The 15,728-nt window shown below is 37.9% G+C and overlaps 1 protein-coding gene and 1 long non-coding RNA gene across 3 annotated transcripts in view; one reads left to right on the plus strand and one right to left on the minus strand.

The window, feature by feature from the left end:
* The window catches only part of TMEFF2 (transmembrane protein with EGF like and two follistatin like domains 2), a 232,423-nt gene that overhangs the window by 20,929 nt on the left and 195,766 nt on the right, over positions 1–15,728 (minus strand). The gene's annotated exons all lie outside the window — the stretch shown is intronic.
* On the plus strand, positions 9,700–12,466 carry LOC123599247. The gene is made up of 2 exons (XR_006713068.1): positions 9,700–10,250; positions 10,737–12,466. It is a non-coding gene; the product is annotated as an uncharacterized LOC123599247 (long non-coding RNA).

Genomic DNA, 15,728 nt, shown 5'->3' on the forward strand with positions numbered 1-15,728 from the left:
GGATATTCTGTTGTTTTTTTTTTAAGCTTTGTATCAGGTTGTGTCTAAAAGCTGATAGCAAATAGCAGGACAGTTCAATTGTTGAGCATGGTATCTGATAAGTAGGGCAGTTAGTCTATCTGGACAAGAACCGTTCTAATTGGAAATCCACAGCTTATGTTAGCTGGGCAGTAGTAGATAGTGCAGAGACTAGAATTTAAGAGATCATTGGTGGAAAAGAAAATGGTACCAACTTTTAAAAACTAATACAGTATTATATACCAAGAGACTCAAAAGCCAAGACTCATGTTGTAAATAAGTCAACTACAGCATCTTTTATAAAAAAGGAAACTGAGAAACTACCCACATTTTCAGCAAGAGTATAATATAGTTAAGTAAGTTGTAGTGTAACTACATGGTAAAATATTATTCAACAAGAAACATTATGCCATAGAAAAAATTATGAACAATTTTGATGGCATAGGAAAATGAGTAGGATACTAAAATATGTAATGCGTGGAAAATATAAAAATTTGGAAAGAAATTACCAACATTTTGAGTTATTTTATCAGTGATTATCTCTGGGTAGTAGAGATAATTTCCTATAATAAATGTATTTTATTTTGATAAAAATACACCAATTAAAAAATAAAAGTATCAAGTGATTCTTCCTTTTTTTTTTTTTTTTTGTGGGGAGACTAAAAAGGAATGATTTGGTCTTTGAACTTAAGAATTTTCTCTTACTTGATTAGTTTAGATTTAAATGAACAATATTAACAATCTCTCACAGTAGAAATGTGAAATCATAGTTCCCTTAGCTTATGAAAGCTTTAATATTCATTGTCTTCATGTCCTCATACTGTTTGCAGAAAACAGATTCTCTAGTTCCCAAACCTGACTGAGTGTATTCCCACACCCTTGGAGCTCCACAATCTTTTCTTTTATAGTTAGGACGGCCAGGGATGAAATAATTATTTTTGAGTGTCCTAACTTCCTTCATATCTCTATTTTTTTTTTTTTTTTTATTGGTCTCAGGTCACTGGAAGAACTGCTACCGTGTCCTGACTGTGGTTAGACATGACAAGACTGTCCTTTCAGAGCCCTGCCAGACTTAAACACATACAGTGTGGGAATCCTGGTCTGAGAGTCAGAACAATGAATCTTTCACACCAATTAAGGAAGATCAGTTTATACAGAGAAGAGGAAGTATGCCCAGCGGAGGAACAGCTTTGCAGAGTCTCAAGATCCCATCTGTCTTTGTGCTAAACAAAGTTGGACCCGCACAGACCCTTTATCATCTTTTCAAGCTAGGTCATTCCAAAGAAATTAGGCGCAAAATATGAGCAGGAAGGGCTTTAGGTACACTCATTTCATTCTTATTCTCTAAGTATTTCTCAGTATTCTCTGAGGGGTATTGGACATAAGGCACATTTGCTGTTAGTCTCCTAATATACAATTGATATGTTATAGGAGTCAAATAGTTTTGGTAATTGACAGTGGATTTTTGTTAACACTGAAAATAATCTCATTTCTCCTACAAATGAGAAGCTGTGTCAAGTTAAGTTCAAGATCTAATTTCTGTACCTACAAGTTGTGGATTCAAAGCAAGTCACGTACCCCTCTACGGATCAGTTTTCTCATCTGTAAAAATAGGGATGAGAGTAGTGTTTGCATCACAGGGTTATTGTGAGGAATAAATGAGAATATCCACATGAAACGCTCCGAGCGAAAGCCAACAAGTAGTGAGCACTTAATAATGCTTTAGTTATTATTATTGTCATCACATGTCCTCACAGTCATGTTTTAAAACATATCTAGGGGCGCCTGGGTGGCGCAGTTGGTTGGGCGTCCGACTTCAGCCAGGTCACGATCTCGCGGTCCGTGAGTTCGAGCCCCGCGTCAGGCTCTGGGCTGATGGCTCAGAGCCTGGAGCCTGTTTCCGATTCTGTGTCTCTCTCTCTCTCTCTGCCCCTCCCCCGTTCATGCTCTGTCTCTGTCTGTCCCAAAAATAAATAAACGTTGAAAAAAAAAAAAATTAAAAAAAAAAAAAACATATCTAAAGGAACCAGTCAGAAAGGAAGCAATAGACCTAGAAATATTCTCTGTATCCCTTCAAGTTACTCTGCTTTGTTTTTACGGGAATGCACATCTGTGGAGAGATTCCCTGGCTCACATTTACAGGAGATTGTTTGTTGTATCCACCAAAAAAGACTCCGAATAGCCAAAGCAATCTCGAAAAAGAAAAGCACAGCTGGAAGCATCATAATTCTGAACCTCAAGCTATTACAAAGTTGTAGTCATCAAGACAGTATGGTACTGGCATAAAAACAGACACACAGATCAATGGAACAGAATAGAAAACTCAGAAATGGATCCACAACTCTATGGTCAATTAATCTTCAACAAAGCAGGAAATAATATCCAATAGAAAAAATACAGTCTCTTCAACAAACAGTGTTGAGAAAACTGGATAGCAACATGAAGAAGAATGAAACTGGACCACTTCCTTACACCATACACAAAAACAAATTTTAAATGGATGAAAGACCTAAATGTGAGACAGGAAAGCATCAAAATCCTAGAGAACACAGGCAGCAACCTCTTTGACCTCAGTCAGAGCAACTTCTTACTAGACGCATCTCTGGAGGCAAGGAAAACAAGCAAACATGAACTATTGAGATTTTATCAAGATAAAAAGCTTCTGCACAGTGAAGGAAACAACACAACCAAAAGGCAGCCTATAGAATGGGAGAAGATATTTGCAAATGCCGTATCTGATAAAGGGTTAGTATCCAAAATCTATAAAGAACTCATCAAACTCAATAACAAAAAAACAAAGACCCCAGTTAAGAAATGGGCAGAAGACATGAATAGATATTTTTCCAAAGAAGACATCCAGATGGCCAACAGACACATGAAAAGACGCTCAACATCACCTATCGTCAAAGACATAAAAATCAAAATCATGATGAGATACCACCTCACACCTGTCAGAATGACTAAAACTAACACAGCAAACAACAAACGTTGATGAAGATGCAGAAAAGAGGAACCCTCTTACCTTATTGGTGGGAATGCAAACGGGTGCAGCCACTCTGGAAAACAGTATGAAGCTTCCTCGAAAAGGTTAAAACAGAACCACTTGATGATCTAGCAATTGCTCTACTAGGTATTTACCCAAAGGATACAAAAATACAGATTCAAAGGGGTACATACACCAAGATGTTTACAGCAGCACTATCAACACTAGCCAAATTATGGAAAGAGCCTAAATGTCCATCAACTGATGAATGGATAAAGAATGGATATATATAGAAATTGATATAAATATATGTATATATATACATAAATATATATATATATATACACACACACACACACACACACACATAATGATCAAAAAGAATGAACTCTTGCCATTTGCAAGGACTTGTATGGAGCTAGAGTGTATTAGGCTAAGCGAAATAAGTCAGTCAGAGAAAGACAACATATGATTTCACTCATAGTGGCATTTAAGAAACAAAACAGATGAACATAGGGAAAGGTGAAAAAAAAAGAGAGGGAGGCAAACCATAAGAGACTCTTAAATACAGAGAACAAAGTGAAGGTTGCTGGAGGGGAGGTAGGTGGGGGATGGGTAAATGGGTGATGAGTATTAAGAAGGGCGTTTGTTGGGATGAGCGCTGAGTGTAATGTATAAGTGATGATTCACTAAATTCTACTCAAACCAATACTACACTATATGTTAACTAACTAGAATTTAAATAAAAACTTAACAACAAAACCCCCTAAGAGATTGTTCAGCAGAGGGAAAAATGTAGACTTTGGATCAGAGAGAGCAAAATCTCAGCATGGACATTTGATTTGATTAATGGTCTTTTGGCAAGTTGCTTCACTTCCTCATCGAGAAAGAAAGGAACAGGAAAGCAAATTGGCAAATACAATGTGACATGATGCCTGGGTGAGGATAGAGGCCAAAGATCATGTGGAAGAACCTTTGTCCAGACTTGAGGGTAAAGGCGGGGAGCACTCGGCCTCTGCCTCTTCATTTTTAAAATGGTTGAAATAATGGTCCTACTTGTTAACACTTGTGAGGCAAGAAGATCGCAGGCTTGGGAGCCTAACTGTCGAGGTCCAGTTTGGTCCTGCCCCACACCACCCTCCCCAACTGTGACCGCAACCAAGTTATTTAACCTTTATGCATGTGTTTAAAACATTTATAACAATATCTGGCACACGGTAAGTGCTCACTAAATTATAGTTATTTTTACCTAATATGTGCATGCACAAATGAGCTTTTAAATGTAAAGAAGTGTTTATTAAACAGAGTGCCTGGCCCATAGTAAGTGCTCAATAAATGAAAGCAGCTGCTGTAATCATCATCATTCCCAGAGGAAGGTTATCTAAGCGGAAACATGAAGAAACAAATGAAAGAAACATGCGAGTATTCCAAGTTGGAACAATATATACAAAAACCCAGATGGGAGACACAGCATGGTTTGTAGGGACACTGGCAGTTTCTAGAGCATAAAGGTAAGGACATGAGAGTAGAGGGAATGGATTAAGGAGTGCAATACGTGCCATAAAAGCTATTCTATATACCACCCTGCTGTACAGTAGGCACCCATGAACTGGCACAAGCATGTATGTGCAGGACTCCGCTCCTGGGGAGACAGCCTCTCCATCAGGAACTGCAGTTCCCACTGCGATGCTGGTCTTAGCCAGCCCTTGAGGATACGGTGTTGCTGGTGTTCCGCGGAAGAGATTCAGTTATACTCAGTAGTTGAGTCTTGAGAGAGCCCCGAGGAGATGAAGGAAGGAGCCCTTGATAAAAGCCAAGGGGGTAGGATTCTAGAGTCAGTAAAGGCAGACTTCATTTTGACAACCTACAAAGGAGACAAAGCCATGGTGTCTCTATCTCTAATGAAGTAATCTCTCTTTCCATGAGGTCTTATAAAAGAAGTGGAATTATCTCGTGGCAAAACCAGACAAAAAAATATAACGCTTTTAGGTCATTTTTCAAACTAAAGGCAATATTAATAGTGTAATTTGAATCACTTAAAATGACAAATCTTAAGACTTGCGATGTATTCTTATCTCTCAGATACAAGAGTTGCTGACTCAATATGATCTATTCTGATGGGAACAAGTTTGTTACAAAAGATAACATCCATATTCCTCATTTTAAAAATAACTTCATGTTTTTATATTTGATGGAGTGAGATTCTGTAATACATTGGAAAAAACATGCATAATGTTCATTCATTGTGGCAGTATATCATAATTACTCAGCTTCCTTTTATCATTAATAATGGAAGATTGTGAATAAAAACATACTAATATCCACCAGATGTTCGGAAAAACATAAATATCTCCAAATGTCAGCACATTTTAGCAAAAAGTCAACAAAATTTTGTCTACTTCTTTTTCCTTTTTTAGTTTTCTGAACATGTTCTTTGATAACGATATTTTTAATCCTCATAAAGGATTTGCTTTTGGTTTCCTTAATATCTGCCACAAGAGACTGACTGCCTAGTTCAAATGCAGCAAACATGCATCTTGGTACCCTTTTCCCTATTACTCTATATACCCACAGGCCGGCTGATGTAATGGAAAGAGATCAGCCAGCTTTGTGGTCAAAGAGGTATCAGTTTATACATTTTCTCGGCTTCTCAGCTAGGTGACCTTGGGAAAATTGCTTAAACTTTCTGGGCCTAAATTTCTTTATCTTTACAAGGGTGATAGTAATTCTTTCATTGCAGGATCGTTTCAAAGAGAAGCACTAATAAAATGCCAAGCATCCAGCCATATTCAATAAAAGGTAGCAATTATATTATTCATCTGAAGACCATTCTGATTTCTTAGGTTCCTTTGACTATCACATTTTCCCTTTTCTTCCCCATTGATACCTTAAGCCTATTAATTTACTTTTTCTAGAATTCAAGTGTTTCCCTTCAGTAATCATTTTAGAAGCTTATTCTGTTAGCCCCAGCGCCCTCATAAATATGCTGTGCAAGGATGAGGGCAGGCTTTGTTATGCTTTTTAACACCCAAGATGAAATTGTGGTGCAGACACTACCTGACAGGTTTCAGGTAGCTCTTCCTGGTAGGGAAACAATTCCCCCAATGGACTCCATAAAATGGCTAGTCAAAGTTGCATAAAATAATTTACTAATTTTTTTTTTCCTGTGATGAATTCTATCATCTTAACTTGGAAAGGAAAAATGACCTACTGTAAAAATAATACCTGGGTACCGGGTCCCCACGAATGGGGTACATCATTGGATGATGTACTTTTCCAGAAGCAAAGAACATCCTAAGAGTGCAGAAAAAAAATGTGCTTTATAGAGTGGTACCCTGGTGTCCTGGAAGGATAATTCATTTAACATAAAGGAGTTATTTATCCCCATCTGGTAGTTTACATACTGTGGTTTACCAGAGGGATTTTTCCAAAGTGACCATTTTGTACCGAGTCAGGGGAACAAATAACGAAATAGGAAAGAGGTAATAATTGAAGTCTTGGTTTTTTTTTTTTTTTAGTACAGCCTTTAAAATTTCACACGGAAAACAATCCCTGGCAGAGAGGTTAAGTGTAGAAGACATCATGAGGCCCTTGACTTCTGTGTCAACGTTTAGAAGAAAGCAAATACTTGATGGGAAGTTGTCTTCTTTTTTCTTTTTATGTCTTTTTTTTTTTTTTTTTTTTTCATCTGTGAGTCCCTTTTCTTCTAGCTGGTTCATTTCTGTTACTAGTCAAGTACTGTGGGTTTTAATTTCCTTTTGGTCTCAATTTGGCCAGGTGGTCTGTGACCTGAAGTACCACAAATGTATTCAGAGGTAGTAAAGATGTGTTCTTCCATATCTTGACTCATTGCTACTCTATCAGTTTATTTTATTTTGATATAGAAACTGGCGGATACTATACAAAGTCTCCCTTCCCGGAATGCAGAGAGCAGCTTATTTATATGTAGATGTAGCTATATGACATTTTCAAATGCCATACATTTGCATATGAAGGTCTCTTTCTTCCCCTTTTAGTAAACAGTCATTGCTATTACTTCCAAAGCAATGTTTAGAATTATATTTTCTATACAGGTCCTTCCTTAAAATGTTTTTTAAATGCCCAGTAGAGATAAAAAATTAAACCCTCAAACTGGAATACGCTTTTTGGGGGTGACAATTTATAGACATCTTTTGGCACCTTCTGTTTCTGTCGTTTTGCACTAAAAGTCCTCGAAAATGAAACAATACGAATACGGTCAAAACGTCTTAGGAACAAAGCAAACGTGACATTAGTTTGATATGGAGCTTCCTTTAAAAATTCACGTGGTTTTGTTTCTAGAAAGATGACTGTCGGTCTGATTTATTTATTCAACAAGTAATTATTTAATGTCTACTATACGCCAGGCATTTTTGCCAGACAAGGCATTTACAGCGGGGGAAACCAGAGAAACTCCCTGCCCTCGGGAAGTTTATATTGTACCAAACGAAGACAGAAAGCCTAAAGGTAAAAGCGTAGATACAAGTCTGTTCTCACTTAACACCGTGAAGAAAATGAAACATAATACTGCCACAAAGTATGCACAGGGTGCAGATGGGCCTCAAATAGGGTGGGCAAGGAGGCTTTCTTCTGAATGGTGCCAAGGGTCCTGCTGGGGTAAGAGGAGGGGCAAGGGCATCCCTGAGAGCACAGAAAAGCCTGGGGTAGACATGACAGTCCAGAAACACAAGTTCTGCAACAAGAAGGACATTTTTAAATGCATCTCTCAAAGTGAAATGATTATGTGACTTTAAAGTTTGAAGAAACATGAAGGAGGAAGGAAGAAAGAAAAAAAAAGGAGAAGCTATTGAGCGTTTCCACATTTCCATTTGCTTCCAGAGCTCCCTGTTACGGGAGCAGGTCCCACTGCTCGCCAGGGTTTCATTCTTGGTCAGCTTTGCTTTTCCTTCTACCTGAGATCCCGGCACCCCCCAGACGCAGCTTCTACTTGAGGATTACGACACGGTTCTTTTTATTTCTACTTCCCTCCAGATTTTTCAGCCTCATCTGCTCATTTCGATGTCCATGCCCTCATGCAAAGCGGAGGAAAAACGGACTAAAGATTCTCCTCTTCCCCATACTGAGCCAACTTCACATTGACTCTCCCCTTCCCTTGGCATTCATATCTGGTCACTTAGCAAAGTGGCTGATTTTATCTTCTGAATCCACAGAGTCTGTTTCTTCTTCTCTGCTGCCATCACTATCTACAACATTCAAACTTCGTTGTCGTCTGTTTGATTAGTACCGTATCCTGCTACCTCATCTTGCCTAGGGTCCTTCCTGTCTAACCTATTCAATTCGTTGCCAGTGGTTGTTTGTCCTGTTTTATTATTTTTAATTATTTTTAATTATTTTTTTTTTTTTTTTATTTTTGAGACAGAGAGAGAGAGAGCAAGTGGGATAGGGGCAGAGAGAGAAGGAGACACAGAATCTGAAGCAGGTTCCAGGCTCTGAGCTGTGAAGCACAGAGCCTGACGGGGGGCTCCTACTCATGGACCGTGAGATCATGGCCTGAGCCCATGTCGGACACTGAACCAACTGAGCCACTCAGGCACCCCTGTTTTGTTTTATTTTTTAAATAAAATATGACATCATTTAAGATACCTCAGTGTACCCCTATTGAGCAGAGGGTAAATTTCTACTTTCCTTGAAAACGAGAAAAGAGCCTCGTTTGATGCTCCAAACCATATTTCTATTTTAGTCCGTATGTTCTCCTTCCTCAGTCCATGCTTCAGCCACTCCAAACTATTCTCATTCTCTAAAAATGCCTGCTCATCAAAGCCTCTTTGCCTTTACCAATGCTGTTCCCTATGTTTATAAAGATCCTTTCTCTTCTCTGCCAGGTAAACCCAATGGAAGTCCCAGCTTCTCTGTGACACCCTGACCTCTTGTATTTCTAGTCATAGTTACTCCATCAGCTTGAATCTCTGTTCTATTACACAGGCATCTCTGAGCTATACTTAGTTGTAGAAAGGACTCATTATACCTCCTCCCCAGGCAGGTTGTGAGGAGACAACTAGTGTGTTCTATATACAATAGATGACACAAAGTAAATAAAAATAAATCTGGTTTTCTATTATTTTGTTTCTACTTCAACACTCCGAATACCTTATCTCCTATTTGCTGTGAAAAAGCTATTTGAGGGGCGCCTGCGTAGCTCAGTTGGTTGAGCGGCCGACTTCAGCTCAGGTCATGATCTTGCGGTCCGTGAGTTTGAGCCCCATGTCGGGCTCTGTGCTGACAGAGCCTGGAGCCTGCTTCACATTCTGTGTCTCCCTCTCTCTCTGCCCCTTCCCTGCTCATGCTGTGTCTCTCTCTGTCTCAAAAATAAACACTAAAAAAAAATATTAAAAAAAATAAACATTAAAAAATTAAAAAAAAAGCTATTTGAATAATTATCATTTAGGATAAGAGTGCTTGTTAGAGTAACATGCCTCTCTGAACTTAAAGTTAGGGAGAGGCTTGGGTGTAGTTTGCCTCTGAATTCCTTATTTCCTAAACAAACAAACAAACAAATAAATAAAAAGAAAAAAAAAAACATTATCAGCATTAGTGAGGAACTGATCAACCCTCATAAGATGTTCACTAATTAAAATTCTGCATCCAATTCACTAATCAAAGTCTCTCTAAGGCACTGCATCTTCCACATGAGCAAACTTTGTGGGTCTCAGGTTGTTTTGTTGAAGTCTTGGGTACCACCAACCTGAGGACCAGGACACTTTACTTCAAGGGTGTCACAGTTGAACTTATGCCACTTGATAGTGTCTGAAAATGGCACTCTTCTAGGCTTAGGATTTATTTTGATGAACTTGGGGCAGCGGTGTTGACTACAGCAAGAATAATCGTGAAGAGACAATGGACGAATTTGCTAATCATTTTCGGGATTTCAACAGATTTATGCAAATTCAGGGGAAAGTCACTGTTTAGCAAGGGCTGACCACTTCAGTCTGTGGCTTTGTATGTCATCATTTTTAGGTTAATAGATGACACTGCTACCTGAGGACATCGAGATCACGTATTCAAGGCCTGTGATTTACACATAAGGACACCAAGGTTCAGAAGGTTATGACCACATGGAGGAGCTAACACAGGTCTCCCTGGGGACCACTGTGCAGCAATGACGAGATCCAAGGGGCATTACATCTCAATCCTGAAATTTCCCCACGTGGGGGGAAATGCCTCTGTTATTCAAAGATACTGTAACCTATTTCACAGGAGATAATGGAAACAGGTAAAAGGGGGGAAAAGGGTGAAGAGGGTGGAGACAGAGTTAACACTAGTTTTAAAAGTATGTTACAGGGACGCCTGGGTGGCTCAGTCAGTTGAGCACCGGCTTCAGCTCAGGTCACGATCTCACGGTCCGTGAGTTCGAGCCCCGTGTCGGGCTCTGTGCTGACAGCGCAGAGCCTGGAGCCTGTTTCGGAATCTGTGTCTCCCTCTTTCTCTGACCCTCCCCCATTCATGCTCTGTCTCTCTCTGTCTCAAAAATAAATAAACGTTAAAAAAATAATAAAAAAAAATAAATAAAAGTATGTTACATATAAAATAAGAAGGCTAAAATGATTTAAGATCAGTGAAAAACTAGACTCACCCATTTTAGGGATTATGACTTTTATATTAAGAATATAGATGCGGTATACCATTATATTGTTTAAGTTTCTGATGCTGAATCATATTTTCCTACTAAAATTTTAATGTAATTTTGAATTTTTCATAGAACATGATATTTCGAGGCATGTGAATGTGGACGGTTTTCTCAGAAGAACTTTTCTTCAGCCATTTAATTTTAAAAGGTTTGTTTCATTTGTAAGGGGTGTTTTTAACCCATTGGAATCATCTTCCAAGACAGAAATATAAACGAGAGCCATTAGAAACCAGAATTCATTTACCAGAAACTAGATGCTAGTAGAACTTGAAGTAGTCACAGCAATCCCAAATATCTGCATTTACCACTAAGTGTGGGGAGGGGGACACTGAGCACAGTAATTTCTTGTTAAGAACTCTGGCCTGTAGCAAGATATCACTGCCTCTTATGTATTTGACCGTTTCGAAAACATCCTATCCCTTAATGCTCTAAAAACACAATGCACATGGCCAGTAATAGACATCGGCAGATCAGGATAATATGACAAATTGGATGAACTGACAGGTAGGTGATGAATAATTTTAACATGACCCTAAAAATAGTGAAGGGATGTTTGCACATTGACACTTCTTTAAAGGCAGATGGATATGCATGACCCGTGTTTTTAGACAGGTGTCAGGAATATTGATGGTTGGTATGGGAATGATCATTTTCTTGGCACTGTTGCAGTAGACAGTTTGCATGATTAATGACGCATCTTAGTCTTTTTTTTTTTTTTTTTCCTCCTAGGGGCAGAAAGGGATACACACTTTTGTCACCCCAAGGAATGTAAGAATTCTGCCTGAAGGGGAAGGCAGGAGAGTTTTGTTCACCTAAAAGCACCAATTTCTTTTTTGGGGGGTGAAGGAACGGTAGTAAAATACACAAGCGGGTCTTGGCGTCTGAGATGATAGTCCCTGGTAGGATAAGTATAACGAGCTTCTTATTAACAGGGTTCCATCCCAGGGCAGAGAAGGCTCGCGCAGATGTGAAGCATGGAGCCCAGTAAGCCTAGGCTCAGACAAAAACGAAAGCGAACTGTGGCTCTGGGATGGATCTGATCACATACGTGTTTGAACGAATATTAAGAACCACTCAAAAGAAACGGCGCAGGGCCAAGGCAGGAAGTAAGAGGTGAGATCATCTTCCTAACGTTTGTATTCACTTCAGGTTTCCAGAGACAATTTTCTGATTCAAATCAATTCAATATTGTTTCTAAATCTTGAACCTAGTGAGAAAGAGCTTTTCTTTCCCAAGAATAATACTGTTTGCTCAGGTTTTTAAAATGTCACATAGAGCAGTGAATGAACTATGCTATTTCAAGGCTCAAAATTAAATACAAAGTCTAATAATAGTTTGTAGGTATATACGGCTAAACCTTGGGTAGCCCCTCTACTAAAAATATCATGGTAAGGTAACGGCAAATATAAATTAAGGAGGTAAACTACAGATTTTTTTTCTTTTTCTTTTCAAGGAATAAAGGGCAACCATGGAACTCGAGTCCCAATGAGGGGGAAAACTTGTTTATTCAAAGAAAGAATTTTCTTTTTTATACTGAGACTTATTAGCTAATACATTTAGGTGATTATGAAAGCAGACCATTTATATCTTCAAAGAAATTTAAATACAGAATACAGACTTATTTATATGAGGGGAAGGGGTGAAAATTTAATCTTCATGAACACAAGGGACTAGATTGTTTCTTTATTTTCTGTTTACCCAGGAAGAGAGAGGACAAGAGTTACAACTTAAAATCCCTCCTTTGCCTTACTGGAAATATTGATGGATTTACTGATGAAATTCTCAGTAGGTAAACTCATAACAAAATGTGGGAATGATGGAGTGTGTCTTATCTGGAATAGGCTCTTCACATTTCTAACTCATAATTTTAATTGGTATACTGCTACAGTCAAGTTCAGTAATAGAGTTCTCTTAACAGGGCTAAATAACATTACCCTAGAATAATACAATTTTTACTTGAGTTCTGAAGCATTCTACACATGTTGCGGAAATGAACCCTTCCATTCCTTGGGAACGCATTGAGGGGAAAAAACGTTGTAACAATGTGAATGGCTGCTCCAAAAGGCTTTGGAGCTTTTGGAAAAGGGAGTCTGAACAGGGCATAAGCCAACCAGCAGGGAACAGAACTACCTGGGGCATACATTCAAAGCTTTAGATATAGGCAAAAGAAGACTGAGTCAAACAGCCTTGTCGTTTATTTTTTGGTATCACCCAATTAATATATTCATATGCAGGAATAGAAAAAATGGAAACTTAGAACCTAAAACTCTTCAGTTTGATTTTTTTAAAAATTAGATCAAATTATGCTATCCACATTAAATAATTATTTCAACCTGAAAAATAATTACAACTTTGATGACAATATGGAAAACATGTTAGAATAGGGTTTCCTATCCTAAATTTGTGCCAACAATCATTCCCAGTAACTGCAGAGTGAGTCACATCTCACAAAGGGCTTTCATTTCTAAAACATGTGAAAAATGTAGAAAACATATCATTTTCATTTTAAAGATTCTCAGAGAAGACAGGAGACTTCCCCAGATTATGTAACATTTGTAAATTGAGCAGCTGGGTTTAGAATGTAGGTCTTTTGATAACCTGTCCAGTGTGTTTTCCACAAAATCAAAACATCTCAGTAGGGAATTAACAAGCTATATAGAGAATAACTTTCAATAAATGGATTTCAATAAATGGCTACTTGTATGTTATTTCATTTATCTATGCCAGAAAGATTTACTTCATTTTTTTCTTTCAATGATTCACTTTTGTCATGAAGCTAGTGTAGATGGAAGAAAAAAATTGTCCCACCTTTCAGAGATAGTCTGTTTCCAAAAAGAATATCATAAATTTTTCAAAACATTAACACAGATCTCTCAGACAATTTATTTACCAACACCTCTTTCTTAGGTACTTTTTTGTTCCAGGATAAAGGTCAACGGTACACATACTATACGAATTGGTAGTAGTATAATCTGAGACAGAAAATAGCATTGCTGTGAAAGTTATTCATTTGTTTCAATACTAAAGTAATTACTGTAGCAAAGACTTGCTCATTTATCATTTCCCGTTGTCTCTGCTATTTTTTAAGTTGTCTTTTTAAACAAATATCCTCATTGTCCTTGTTACAAAACCAATAACTTTATTTTACGACAGCAAACCGAGGCAGCAAGGTTTATTCCCTGTTCCAAGGAGGGTCTACGCCTGGGAGCTTCTGAACAGTATTGTCCGTTAGCGTCCTTCCCTGAGGAGTGTGGCACAGTCTAGTTGACCGCTAAGTTGCATTTAAGAGACATCTTCAGCTTCCCCTTCTGTTTCACTTATGAAGGTTTTTCATGAATCCCTGAGATCTAATGTTATACATATCAAGCATTTTGTTCCATGAACAACACAATTTTAGTCTTAAGCATTGCTGTTGGACGCTTCAAATGAATTTAGCCAGTTGATTTTAAATAGATTCTTACGAAGCAAGGTTTGCAAAGATTTATACTGTAAAAGTGCCTGATAATATAAAGAAATGGCTGCTTTTGACTTCTCAAAGAATATCATTAAAGATCTTTCAAACAGGTCTGCAATTTGGTCAAAATTTGTAAGGAGCAGCTAATGTGAACTAAAAGATGACAGCTTTGAACAGAAGCAAGGCAGGGACCCAGGTTATTAAAATACTACTTCAGGATAGTGAGTAAGATAAGGAGTCCAATTATGACTGGGACTTTCTTCAATTACTTACAATAGCTAAGAATATAACTTCTTTTTTAGACAGATGAATTTTTATTATTCTGATAAGCCTTTTCAGAAACAGATCTTCTCTCTTATTTGTGAAACCTTAAAACACATTTCCGTTAATGGGACAACCATCATTTTAGAAAAAGAACACGTGTGTGTGAAGCAGTGAGATAAAAAGTTTGGACCAAGCCAATGATCCTCGTTTCTGGGATTGTATCTCCTTTTGTGGCACAGGAGAACTGAAAATGCTCAGGAAACCCAGCTCTGGATTTCATAGGTCACTTAATTTGTGGAACCAATGTCATACATACGTGCTTTACCATAATTTCTAACACCATAAAGCAGGATTTACAAACCTTGGCATTATCGGCATTTTGGTTAGATAATTCTTTGTTGTGGAGCCCTGTCCTGTACACCACAGGATGTTTAACAGCATCCCTGACCTCCAACCATTAGATGCAAGTAGTATCCACTCTCTTCCAGACAATCAAAAATGTCCCTAGACATTGTCATATGTCACCCTATTTGAAAACCTCGGTCATAAGGTCATGGTCAACAACTTTCCCTCAAATTCATGATTTCTGCACTAAAGCTATGTACTTGGTTACAACATCATAAATCTCGGAAAAAAATATAATCTAATATTATTACCAAATTTTACTCATGGGAAAACTTAGGTTCTGAGAAGTTAAATACCTATTTAAGTTTCAAGTTAGCTTAGACTAGAAGACAAAACGAAGCAAAAGTTTCTGCAGTCCTATTCCCGCCTCTTTCTTCTACAAAATGCTATTTGTAAGTCATGGGCTCTGAAATTCAAATGGAATTAAGAAATAAATATGACTGCACGTATCATTGGAGAATAGTTTTGCAGAAAATTCAAAACAATAGATAACATAACATACTTTCTAACTGATTTTGGAATAAACTAAGTTATCTTATTACAGTGGTATTATTTTCCTGATGATGATGATAATGATAATGATGACAATGAAGATGGCAACAGTTTTCTTAGGGTAACATTATAATTAGCTCTATTTCCTAAGCATATACCGATTCATGGCCAAAGTAAACAGCTAAGAAACATGCTAAGTTGCAGAATGCAGCCAGCTTGAAAGCTAGAATACAGGCCTGATAATCTGCTGAGAAGACTGAGAGTTAATGGTTGCTTATCGTTGCTGATGGGATATTATGCTTCCTATTGACTGTTCGAATTGTAGAAGACAATGTGAATACTCTACTAAAACTACCACAGAGATAAGCTTCCCTGGCCTATCTGTTAAGGTCTTCCTCACGCTCCCACAGCTACATTTCATTAAAGACCAGAATCTGAGAACAGAGGTA

The sequence above is a fragment of the Leopardus geoffroyi genome, chromosome C1 (genome assembly GCF_018350155.1).
Source record: "Leopardus geoffroyi isolate Oge1 chromosome C1, O.geoffroyi_Oge1_pat1.0, whole genome shotgun sequence".
NCBI lineage: Eukaryota > Metazoa > Chordata > Mammalia > Carnivora > Felidae > Leopardus > Leopardus geoffroyi.